Here is a 12572-nt window from a genome sequence, read left to right on the forward strand (position 1 = left end):
CGGCCAGAAAAACAAACATAAAACAGAAGCAGGCAGCTGCTCAGTTGACGCTGCGTGTCCTGGGCTGGCTTCCAAGGTGCCACCAGGAGTTACTGGACCCTCTGAAGACCGTCCCTGGATCTTGGGTTAAAAATCTGTATTCTAATCTGAACTGTGGGAAAAAGGGTTAGCTCGTTGGTGATATTCCTACTTGAAGGACATCATGTTTTCCAAACTAGCACATTTGCAGACTGTTGCTGTCCTTAGTGGAGTTCATTCTTCAGTGGCTTCTGCGACATCTGTTGCAACTAAAAAACAGTCCAAGGCCCTCCATCCCCTGATTACATTTTTGAACGGGAATCTAAATATGGTGCCCACAACTACCATACTTTACCTGTAGCCCTGGAGAAAGGAAAAGGTATTTGCATATGGGATGTAGAAGGCAGAAAACATTTTGACTTTCTGAGTGTCTACAGTGCTGTCAGCCAAGGACATCGTCATCCAAAGATTGTGAATGCTTTGAAAAGTCAGGTGGACAAATTGACCTTAACATCCAGGGCCTTCTACAATAACGTGCTCGGTGAATACGAAGAGTATGTTACTAAACTTTTCAACTACCACAAAGTTCTTCCTGTGAATACAGGAGTGGAGGCTGGAGAGACTGTTTGCAAACTTGCTCGTAGTTGGGGATATACCGTGAAGGGGATCCCGAAATACAAAGCAAAGATGGTTTTTGCATCTGGAAAGTTTTGGGGTAGAACATTGTCTGCTATCTCCAGTTCCACAGACCCAACCAGTTATGATGGTTTTGGACCGTTTACGCCAGGTTTCGAAATCATTCCATGTAATGATTTGCCTGCCCCTGAGCATGCATTTCCGGACCCAAACGTCGTCGCGTTCACGGTGGAACCAATTCGGCGTTGCTGTTCCGGATCCAGGCTACCTTGTGGGCATGTGAGAGCTCTGCACCCAGCACCAGGTTCTGTTTATTGCTGATGAAATACAGACAGGATTGGCCAGAACTGGTAGATGGCTGGTTATTGATCACGAAAATGTCAGACCTGATATGGTCCTTCTAGGAAAGGCACTTTCTGGTGGTTACACTTCCTGTATCCGCAGTGTTGTGTGATGATGAAATAATGCCGACCATTAAACCAGGGGCACACGGTTCAACGTAGGGTGGCAATCCTATGGCCCTGGAGGTTTTGGAAGAAGCAAACCTTGCTGAAAATGCAGAGAATATGGGTATCATCTTGAGAAATGAACTCATGAAACTACCTTCTAATACTGTAATGGCTGTAAGAGGAAATTTACTATTTAAATACATTTAAATAGTATTAAATGCTATTGTGATTAGAGAAACCAAAGGTTATGATGCTTGGAAGGTGTGTCTGCGACTTCAAGATAATGGACTTCTGGCCAAGCCAACCCACGGTGATATCATCAGGTTTGCACCTCTGCTTGTGATCAAAGAGGATGAGATTCTGGAGGCCATGGAAATCATTAACAAGACCATCTTGTCCTTCTGAGGGTGACAGTTTTCAGTGGTGCCTGGGAGCCGGCTGGAGACAGGCAGTTCATAAAGCTCTGTGTTTCTGCATTTAATGCAGACATATTCCACTTCCCCCATGTCAAGGGCTTTTTAAAATATATATGTTTTTCAGTTCATACATAATAGAATGACATTTATAAAAGTGCAGTTTGCTGTGTAACATAACTAAGAGAATATCCTGGCATCTTATATTCGATTGTTTGTGTGTGTGTGTGTGTGTGTGTGCTTTCTAAGGAGAGATGCATCTCTCTATATAGACAACCTTTTAATCCAGCCCCTTAGCACAATTTATATATGTTTTAATAATTTCTGGTATAAATTGTTTGTATTTGAAAAAGTTCTATGAGAGTATTGCATAGAAGATTAGCTTAACCTCATAAAGTTGAATCATAATTATTGAATTTTAGGAAGGATTAATGGTTAAGCTTATATAAAATACTAGATTTAAGTAAACTCCATATTGGGTAGCACCAAGATGTATTCTATGAATGTCATTACTTTGAATTAAGAATTATTGTTTAACATGCCTAGATTATGTTTTAAGTGTTTGATATAATTTGTAAAAAGTGTTTATTTTCAGTGTTTCTTTAAATTTAAAATAAAGCTCATATTTAAAATGTCTGCGTTGGGACCAGTGTGTGATTACTGCAGTGTTATCAATTACCTCACATTTTAAAGTCCTCTGAGAATATTATTACCTGTTTTATTTCATGTGTTTTCTAAGAACATTTTGGTTTCTTTGGTAATCTCTAGAAAAACAAATTATGAAAAGTCTCTTTAAGTACTACCTTTTCCACTTTCAAAATAACTGCTTTTCTCCCATGTGTATGCTAGTATTTACCATTTTTATTAAAGTATCCTTCTTATGCATGGTAAAAAAAAAAAAAACAGAAGCAATATTATAACAAATTCAATAAAGACTTAAAAAAAAATGGTCCACATCAAAAAAAAAATCTTTAAAAAGAAAAGATCCCTGCCCAATATCGTAGACTATAAGCATTAAACCTAATAAATAAGTAAATCATATAGTATGTTAGAAACCAAATAAAAAGGAAAACCTAAAACAAGGTGTGAGGAGTCAGGAGGGCCCAGGAGGAAGGGCATGGTGTGATTTGAATTTGAATGGTCGAGGAGTCCTCATGGAGAAGTGGTATTTGAGTGGTGAACGGAAGATGGTAAGGGAGTTTGCCAGTGGATATCTGGGGGAAACATTCCATGCAGAGCAACTGTCCAAAGATAGGAGCATTCTTGGCACATTTGAGGAATTTCAAGGAGGCCAGGTTGGCAGGAGTTAAGTGAACACAAAGGAAAGTAAAAAGAGATAAAGTCAAAGGGAGATCACCATAGGCCACCGTAAGGTCAGCTGGAACAATTTAAGAAATGATGGTGGCAGGGTCTGGGTGGTAGTAATGAAGTTGTGAGATACTGTTTGCAAAGCATCTTGTTCATGGCAGGAACCAAACCCTGTGGTCGTTATAAGGCATGTCCCTTTTATGATTCTCCGCTCGTCATACCAACTTCAGAATATGATTTAGTCTCCTATCATGTTTACTTCCAAGGAAGCCTGCCTCAGCCTCAAAAAGCAAGAATTTAGTCATCTTGTCCACTTGGCAGTTACGGTTTTCACTATAAATGCACTGTTATTCCAGGTGTATGCTTGAGTCTTTCCGAGCCCCCATCTTGCCAGTACAACTCTGAGAGATCAATGAATCCCTAGTGGTCTGAGGGCTGAGCCAGGGGGGTCCACACTGGTACATAAATTATCCCCCGAAGTCTGCCATTTCTGAAGCCCTTTGAGTGGACAGTCTCTCCTGGGCGTATCCTGACTTTACCAAGTGTTTTTCTTGAATCAAATCACAATAAACATCTAGGATTGGGAGTTACCTAGAGATCTGGGGGAGTTCAGCAACTTTGTTACTTTAATTCCAGTAAGTTAGATTTAGAGACACTGATTGTGCCCTACAGTCTGAAAATCTGAGAAAATTCATTTTTTTCCATTTTTATTGCCTCAAAAAGGAACATTCTGGATTATGGTTATATCAACATCAAAGAACGTTACTGTTTGTTGGACCCTTCCCATGTAACAGGCACCATATTAGACGTTTACATTGTATAATGTCCCAGCCTCAGCACAACCCTTCACAGCACAGTTAGTTTAGCTGGACGGGCAGGACCCTGACATCCTGGAGGTCCAGCGCTGGTGCCTGCACGTGGTCCATCAGCAGAAATACACCTGTGAAGACAGGTCCCTCTATTGCTTTGGTCCATGCTGTTGTTTCCATTTATTTGCTTGTTTAATGGAAAGGAGAGGAGGTTGTTTCATTTTGTCTGGCTTTGTTTTGACTATATTTTTACCATCACACGAATGATGGCTCTTGTTTACTTTTAATTTTGTTTATTTATTTGTTTACTGATCTACTCTTCGTCTTCAACCAGACCTCTCAGCCATAGGAGTAGGAAAGACACTGAAAGTAGCCACAGTTCCCAAAATATATACTGTAGAGCCCTGGGCTTGCAGGTAGTCACCCCCAAAATGGCTCCTTGGCCGAACAAAGTCTTATAGTAAAGAAAATATTTTTAATCATGTTTCATCTCGTAGTTTCCAATATTATTTGCCCACACAGCCCTTTTACTGGAAAATAACTATTAAACCTCCAAGACTAGTTCTAAGGGGCAAACTTGGGGGCTGAGGAGATGAGGAACAAGGAAAGTCATTTGTCTGCTTTCTCAGAGGACTCAGGAAAGAAAAGTGAAAGGTTTTCCCATGAAAATAAGGTATTGAAATAGAGAAGAAACAGGAGGCATTTCCTTGCTACGCGATTCAAATTGCTGAAAAATCTCTGCAATCCAAGGCAGAAAAGTGAGCAATGATGCTGTGCCTTTGGGCATTAAACTTAGACTGTGAACTGAGAAGCCACTCAGGCAGCTTCAGGGACGTGCTGTGAAGTCCCATCCGCAGACGTACCCTGCAGCCCTCACTGAGCGCTGACCCGCACCTCAACCCCAGGCCAGAGATAAATGAACATGTGGAAGGGCAGCCAGTCTCCCCTCTCTGTTGCACATCTTCAGGAAGAGTGTGAAATTATCTTTCTTCAAGAAAGGAAGCTGCCTCCTATACCGTTTCTCACCCACCTGGACCAACAGTGGGCAGAGCATCTCTGCCCGTGAGGCCACCGCCTGGTACCACCCCAGATCTGAGGCTTTGCTGGGGACGCCCCACCAGCCACTGATGAGAGCCAGCCCCACTTCAAACAAGCATAGATCCTGTTCCCTGGTGCTGGAATTAAATCAGTGATCTAAAGTACTGATTTTATTAACTTAATGATTAAATTAGTTAATATCTAGAAAGATTTTTCTGTGCTCTGAAAGGAATAACATCATCATTTTAATTTTATTTAATGTTCAACACATTCAACTTACAACTAATTACCAAAACTATGAAAATTAAAATTTCTTAAACAGTTAAACATTGATTAAAGTCTGAAATAAAATCGCTTAAATGATTTAAACAATAATTGTAAATTTACTATGACTAATTATTGTTTGAAATAAATAAATTTATTTATTTATTTATTGGCTGCATTGGGTCTTCGTTGCTGCGTGCGGGGTTTCTCTAGTTGCGGCAAGTGGCAAGCGGCGGCTACTCTTCATTGTGGTGCGCGGGCTTCTCATTGCGGTGGCTTCTCTTGTTGCGGAGCACGGGCTCTAGGTGCACGAACTTCAGTACTTGTGGCACGCGGGCTCAGTAGTTGTGGCGCATGGGCTTAGTTGCTCCGCGGCATGTGGGATCTTCCCGGACCAGGGCTCAAACGCGCGTCCCCTGCATCGGCAGGCGGATTCTCAACAATTGCGCCACCAGGGGAGTCCTGAATATTTTTAAATATTAACTAACTCCAATTAAATATTTAAGTAACTCCATAAACAACAAAATGTGTACAATTACAATGAAAATAATGCACTTGCAGGTATTTTGTAAAAGTTAAGACCCAGGGCTTATTTTTTTGTCTGTATATCTTCATTATTTTTTCTCATTATTGTTCATATACCTTCTTTTGTTATACTTAACCTGCTTCTTCCCTCTCACAATTAATGTCTCAGATTAGTTGAGATTCTAGGATTTGGGTGACCAAGAAGTAGAATTTTGGCGGGAGTGAAGAATCTAGTTGCTTCTCTCCAAATAAGTTATATGTGAACTGGTAGTCATTTGTCTGAGCTGTTTGTTTGTTTGGCTTTTTACCCTCCTTTTTTTCAGACACTAAGACCTTTAAATGCATGCTTTCACCTAGGTTTTTGAAACCTGGCATCTCACTCCCTTATGTATTTTTTTAACTCTTGCATGGCCGGTGCAGCCCGTCCTGTCACAACTCTTGTCATGCGGACTAGATAGATCTAGTCCTTTAAGATCTGGTGTTAGGAGAACCTCACCTATGCTTTGTTATATCATAACAGAGGTACCACTGAGTTTTCATCTCCTCGAATACAAACCATAGGGTTTGCCTTCTTAGTGATTCTTTCATGTCTTACCAGCTAGTTAATTCATTATCTTAGTACCCTCAATGTTTATTCTTTTCTACCTGGTTGTTCTGTGACACACTCCTTGTGATACGTAGGAAACCTCTCTACCTCGTTGTTCAGTGTGCTCCCCAGCACCAGAAAGTCTTACTGGGTAGCAACATTTGCCAAGAAAAAAAGTGCATGTCTATACTTTCTAAATATAAATTTAAGAGTAAGCTAAATATAAATTTAATAACAAAACTTATATGTCCATGCATAAATAGTCCTCTCCTTATGAAAATCAATAAAATAAATATATACCATCACATCTTTCTTTCTTTTCTATTAAAGTTACCGTGCCCTTTGTATTAACTTTTCCGGAATTTTCTAGGACTTTCAAAGAAACACTCATTTCCATTAATTCTGATCAAATTATCACAACTTGACCAAAAGGGGTCTCCTTATATTGCCCCTAGATTCTTTAGCACTGCCCCCAACATCCTTGAAAACATCCCCTGCTTTCTAGCCACAATAAGATGGATCTTGCTCATTCTGGATTCTCCTTTGACCATGGTATCAGATCAGCTGCTCCCCTGGGTGCCCGGTGTTCCTCTGTGGAGACAAGTGCAGGAGACCACATCTACGCATGGGAGTGTGTAGACTTAGAGTGTCAGCCATGTACACGTGCACTGCTGCTCCTTTTAGCCACTCATATGGAGCTGGAGAAGATATTCATTTTTTTTTCTATTTATATTTTTCTTGCAGTTTTTTATTGAAGTATAGATGATTTACAATGCCGTGTTAGTTTCAGGTGTACAGTAGAGTTATTCAGTTATATATATATCTAATTTTCCAGATTCTTTTCCCTTGTAGGTTATTACAAAATATTGAGTAGAGCTCCCTGTGCTATACAGTAGGTCCTTGTTGGTTATCTGTTTTATATATAGTAGTGTGTATATGTTAACACCAAACTCCTAACATCCCCCTACCTGCTACCCCTGTGGTAACCATAAGCTTGTTTTCTATCTGTGGGTCTATTTCTGTTTTGTGAACAAGTTCATTTGTGTCATTTTTTCAGATTCCACATATAAGCTATATCATATGATATTTGTCTTTCTCTGTCTAACTTACTTCACTTAGTATGATAATCTCTAGGTCCATCCACGTTGCTCCAAATGGCATTATTTCATTCTCTCTTATGGGTGTGTAGTATTCCATTGTGTATATATATCACATCTTCTTTATCCATTCATCTGTCAATGGACATTAAGGTTGTTTCCATGTGTTGGCTATTGTAAATAGTGCTGCTATGAGCATAGGGGTGCATGTATCTTTTGGAATTAGAGTTTTCTCCGGACATATGCCCAGGAGTGGGATTGCTGGATCATATGGTATTCTTCTTTAAGGACATAAGTTTACTTTGGTTCTCCCAGTAAGACCCATAAATTGTTGCTCCCTTACATTTCTGAAAGACCAACTTCAAACCACACTGACACACTCCAGATTCTTAACCCCCTGAGTAGTACGGGGGTTTCTGCCTGGGTCTGGCTCACATGCTCTCCATGACTGGAGTTGCTGAGGTCCCACCATGCCAAGACCATCCCTTGCCATCTAATTGCTTGCTGTGCATAGCACATCATCTCTTCAAAATTAAGTCTGAAGTTTCCACTCATCCTTTTGTTTCTTCTACCCGTTGAGCAATGAAGATATCCTCATGGAAAAGTCAAGGCTTTTCAGACATTTTGCTTTTAGCGGAATTATATTTCTGGCAGATCATTACATCTGTGTATCTCTTTTTCTTCTGTAAATAAAATTTCCTTCTAGGTGACATGCTCTCTTAAGAATCAGACCCCTTCCCAAGTCACAAGGCTTCAGAGAGGTTCAGGAGGAGGTCGCTTGTCCACCCCTCCCAGTTCCTCAAGTGACATTTCAGCTCATGAACAGGAACAGGAAGGTGGATCCATGGGCGTGCCACTTAGTAAATGTACATTCTGAGAGGCAGCAGCTCTTCCCCTTTGAGTATTCCCCCAGGGGACTTCATTCCCCGAATGGAATACTTTTCCCCGCCATATCAAGAGGCACTTAGTCCTTTGGCAAATCTTAGTCATTTGCTATTTTCTTGCCTAAGTAACTAGGATAAACCTGTCTCCTTCTCTGAGATGTCATCCAAGTGTCTCCTAGAACAAACAAACAACCTGGAGAGGTTAATATTATCCCTATTATTGTCATTAGCTTTTGGAGGATATATCACTAATTGCTTGTGGTAGTTCCACGTCATCTCAATTAATCCCAACTACAACCACCTGCAAGAGTATCACTTTTATTCCATTTTCCAGACGAGAGACCACAAACAGCATTGAATTAATCCCGCTTGGAACTGGCAGGGCAGGGATTAGAACTCACGGCTTTCCCAGAGTCTGGATTGTTAGCTACTAGCTCTGCCTCCTTCTTCCTTTCCATCCTTGCTTGTACCTTCATTTTACATCTAGAGAATGTGCCCCCTAAACAGATTTTATATTCCATTAGCCTAATCATCACACAATTTAATTTAGAGACCCTCCTAGCAACTGCCACCGTTCCTTAGTTTTAAACTGTAATTTACAGTAGCCTGGAGACCACGTGCTGTTTCCAAACTATGCCCATTAAGTGTATAGACTGTCCACACTCAACCTATCCTATCCTACTGTCCATCTACAGCTTCCCTCCTGGGCCCTTATCAGTGAAATCAATTACAGCCTCATGTCCTCGCCCTTCGCGTGCCGTCAAATCCATTCTCACACTGCACACTCGGGCTAATTGTGTGAATGCCTTTCCCCCGAGTTACTGGGTTTGAACGGTTGCTGAGCCCTGTCACCTCTTGGCCAGCAGCGCACACAATATTCCCACAGTGATGTGTTGGCCTCATTTTGGATGAACCCTTTGGTGCTGCTCTGGGTGTATCTCTTCTTCTCTCCGCTCCAATTTTCCCTTCCCCAGCAACTTCAGGGGCAGATATGGCTCTAATGCTGATCTGTCCAGAGTCTGTGAATAGAAAATAGTGAAGCTGAAACTATAGGAACTTCTATATATATATATCAACTTCTTGGAATACAGATATTTGTTAAATACAAAAGGTGGGGAGGAAAAGAAGGGTACAGCAGAACTCGATGTATATATAACGTATAACTTGTATTCTCTTCGACCAACTCAGTCAGCATTTTGAAATGGTGCATGTTTAGACATTCAGTAGACTTTTGTAATAGATACCATTAAGAGGCTTTTGTGTCTCTCTTCCGTTTCTATCTTCTTCCCTAATGCAGGCTTGAAATTCTCATCTATAATGTCAGTGTCAACTGTCAAAATTATGAATATAAAAAAATAATGAAATATCAAAGTATGCCTCCTAAGTAGCAAGTGGAATTTGAATGGTATTCTTAAAACATTCTAGAACACGTTAGATATTTCTAAATTTGGAAGAGGTCTAGAACAATCCCTTCATTTTTCACATAAGAAATTTAGGTGTTTGTTTATATGAAATAATGGAAACAGCTTTTTTGTTAACAAGAATATAGTTAATTAATAACAGTAATTCTGGAACCCCTGACCAAATTTGGAAGCAAATATAAAACTCCTAGGTTGAGAGAGTGGGAAAATGCCAGGATCAATTCCATTTCTGAAATAATACTAGCGCCATCTAGTGGCCAAAGTAATAATTTCCAGTTAATAGCATCTGTGTTTATGATTAATGAACTGTGCTTTTTTTGGGGGGGACCCTCTTGGACCTCCCTCCCTCCCACCCCCCATCCCACCCCTCTAGGTCATCACAGATCACCGAGCTGATCCCCCTGTGCTTTATAGCAGGTTCCCACTAGCTAGATATTTTACACCTGGTAGTGTATATATGTCAATCCGGATCTCCCAATTCATCCCACACTTCCCTTTCTCACTGTGTCCACATGTCCATTCTCTACATCTATGTCTCATTTCCTGCCCTGCAAGTAGATACATCTGTACCATTATTCTAGATTCCACATATATGCGTTAATATACAATATCTGTTTTTTCTCTTTCTGGCTTACTTCACTCTGTATGACAACCTCTAGGTCCATCCACATCTCTACAAATGACCCAATTTGATTTCTTTTTATGGCTGAGTAATATTCCATTGTATATATGTACTGCATCTTCTTTTGGGGTCTAAATATTTGAATAATTTAGACTACAAATGTAGTAAATGCTACCATTTCTGCCTGTGATTAGCCTCTTCCAAAGAGCATAATTATTCATAAATTGTTGTTTAAAGTGAAATTGGAAAAGAGGCAAAATCCAGTACAGAAAACATAAGGTATTTCCTCAATTATCTTCCAAGAAAAGTTCGTGTTCATCTAACAATCCATTGATATATTTATTATTAAAAACAGCAACAAAATACTATTTTTAACCAAGGCAATACAATTCGTACCAATTTATTAGTTAATATACATTGCCAACCAAAATGTAAAACACATAAATTATTTATTGATTCTAAAAATCCATGGGATTAGTGCTTTATTATCATTTTCCTGTTCTTTGGACTAATAAACTAAAGCATAATGAGTGGATTGTTGTATTTGTATAGGGAGGGAAAGCCCATTTTGTGTTTATCTAGCCCAAGAGTTGTTACCTAGGATTCTGTGAAAACTTAGACATTTCAAGCTAAACTTTTTGTGTTTGTGTGTATTTGAGAAGAAACCTAAGCTCTCTTCAGATTCTCAAAGGAGTTTCTGGCACCTTAACTGTTTATGAAACCCAGAGCACTAGTTACACAAGTGGGTTCAGTGAAAATTCATCAAGTTGTGTGCTTGAGTCATGTTATACCTTAAAAGAAATCTTACAACTTTAGCAGTCATTGTTTTTGTGTTCCCAAACTTAAATTAATAAACCCTCACCATGTGCTGAGATAAATATGTGGTAAACGTTATTAAAGCCTTTTGAGGATCAAATTCTCCAATGGTAAAGTATGAGGAACTTCCCTTGGCTTGTTGAGAAACCTACTCTAAAAACTACTATAAAATTAAAACTTTCTGAAACTTGATCCCTGCTTCCAAAACCCACCCACGCTGCTTCTTACTACTTCTTCCTCCACAGCTGGTAAAGTGATGTTTGGAATCTTTAATGCACTGCCTGAGGAAGAGAATTAGACGCTTATTGTCACTCTCCCACAAGGAAGGAAAAGGAACTTGGAAAAATAAAGAACATGAAAGATATGCATGCTTTAGATTTGTATTATAGCACCAAGCCCGTGCTGGTGATCTATTTCTCGTCTCTCACCTTCAGATTCCGCTTGTTTTCCTGCTCCGTGAAAGTAAACCTGGGCCTTTGAAACATTCTTCCTCTGCCACTTGAGCCTGAAGCTTTGTGAGTAGAAGGTGCCAGGGAGACATTCCAGGAGGAAAAGAGTTTTGCTTCCTGGTTGCAGGGTGCTCACCCAGCAGGGTCCTGCTGGTTCGGGGCTTCTCGGGTCCCAGGCTCATGCGGCGTCCAGCCCGGGCAGTGCCTGGGGGTCAGCGCACTCAGCGGGCAGCAGCTTCCTCCAGCCCCACCCCTATGGTGCATGCACACACACACACACACACACACACACACACACTCGGTGCTTTTGTAGCAGAGCGCCTGACTCATCTGGGTTCAGCTCCTGCTGATGGTGGTGCGTGGCACCCAGCAGCCAGCTGCCTCCTGGATGGCCCCGCGTGGGGTTCTGGGTGGACGTCCTCCTCTGAGATGCTTCCCCGTGAACAGCTCTCCCTGGCTCTCTGGAGGGTGGATAGTCAGCAAATCCTGCCCGTGGGACCCCACTGGGACATCCGTGCTACGCACGAGCCAGGGCAGTGAGCAATTCCAACAGGGTCTGTGTCTGGTCCTGGGGTCTCCTCTTGGGGCACTTCATCCCAGCCCCAGGGACCCTGACCGGTCCTTATGCTGCTATTGCTGTATTCTTCAGAGTTTTTTCCGATTCTTAGTACTCCATCCCTCACGTTCTAATCCCCTGGTGTAATTAATAATTCTTTGTGTTAAACTTACATGGTTCGGGCTTCCCTGGTGGCGCAGTGGTTAAGAATCCGCCTGCCAATGCAGGGGACACGGGTTCGAGCCCTGGTCCGGGAAGATCCCACATGCCTCAGGGCAGCTAAGCCCGTGCGCCACAACTACTGAGCCTGCGCTCTAGAGCCCACGAGCCACAACTACTGAGCCCGTGTGCCACAACTACGGAAGCCCGCGCACCTAGAGCTCACGCTCCACCACAAGAGAAGCCCGCGCACCGCAGCGAAGAGTAGCCCCCGCTCGCCACAACTAGAGAAAGCCCGTGGGCAGCGACGAAGACCCAACGCAGCCAAAAACAAATAAATAATTTTTTTTAAAATCCCAAAACTTACACGGTTCAACTTATTGTGCGGTTGTCCTCTCCTCAGTGGACCCAGAGGCTGTTACAGCCTCAGCCTCCACTCAGCTGAGATGTGCTAAAGGAATCTGTCAATAGGTGAAGAGAATAGTAACTAGATTACATTAATTCTATAGAACAGTTAATCTG

The 12572-nt window shown here is 41.4% G+C and overlaps 1 long non-coding RNA gene and 1 pseudogene across 1 annotated transcript; one reads left to right on the plus strand and one right to left on the minus strand.

Moving 5' to 3' along the window:
* The first annotated feature begins 202 nt into the window (after nt 1-202).
* LOC112390824 (ornithine aminotransferase, mitochondrial pseudogene) lies at nt 203-1508 on the plus strand (annotated as a pseudogene).
* A 6821-nt stretch (nt 1509-8329) lies between these two features.
* LOC112390813 (uncharacterized) lies at nt 8330-11599 on the minus strand. Its single transcript, XR_003001341.1, has 2 exons — nt 11315-11599; nt 8330-9046 (listed from the first exon to the last, which is right to left on the minus strand). It is a non-coding gene; the product is annotated as an uncharacterized LOC112390813 (long non-coding RNA).
* Between the last annotated feature and the right edge of the window lie 973 nt (nt 11600-12572).

Source organism: Neophocaena asiaeorientalis, unplaced genomic scaffold (genome assembly GCF_003031525.2).
Source record: "Neophocaena asiaeorientalis asiaeorientalis breed wild unplaced genomic scaffold, Neophocaena_asiaeorientalis_V1.1 scaffold450, whole genome shotgun sequence".
NCBI lineage: Eukaryota > Metazoa > Chordata > Mammalia > Artiodactyla > Phocoenidae > Neophocaena > Neophocaena asiaeorientalis.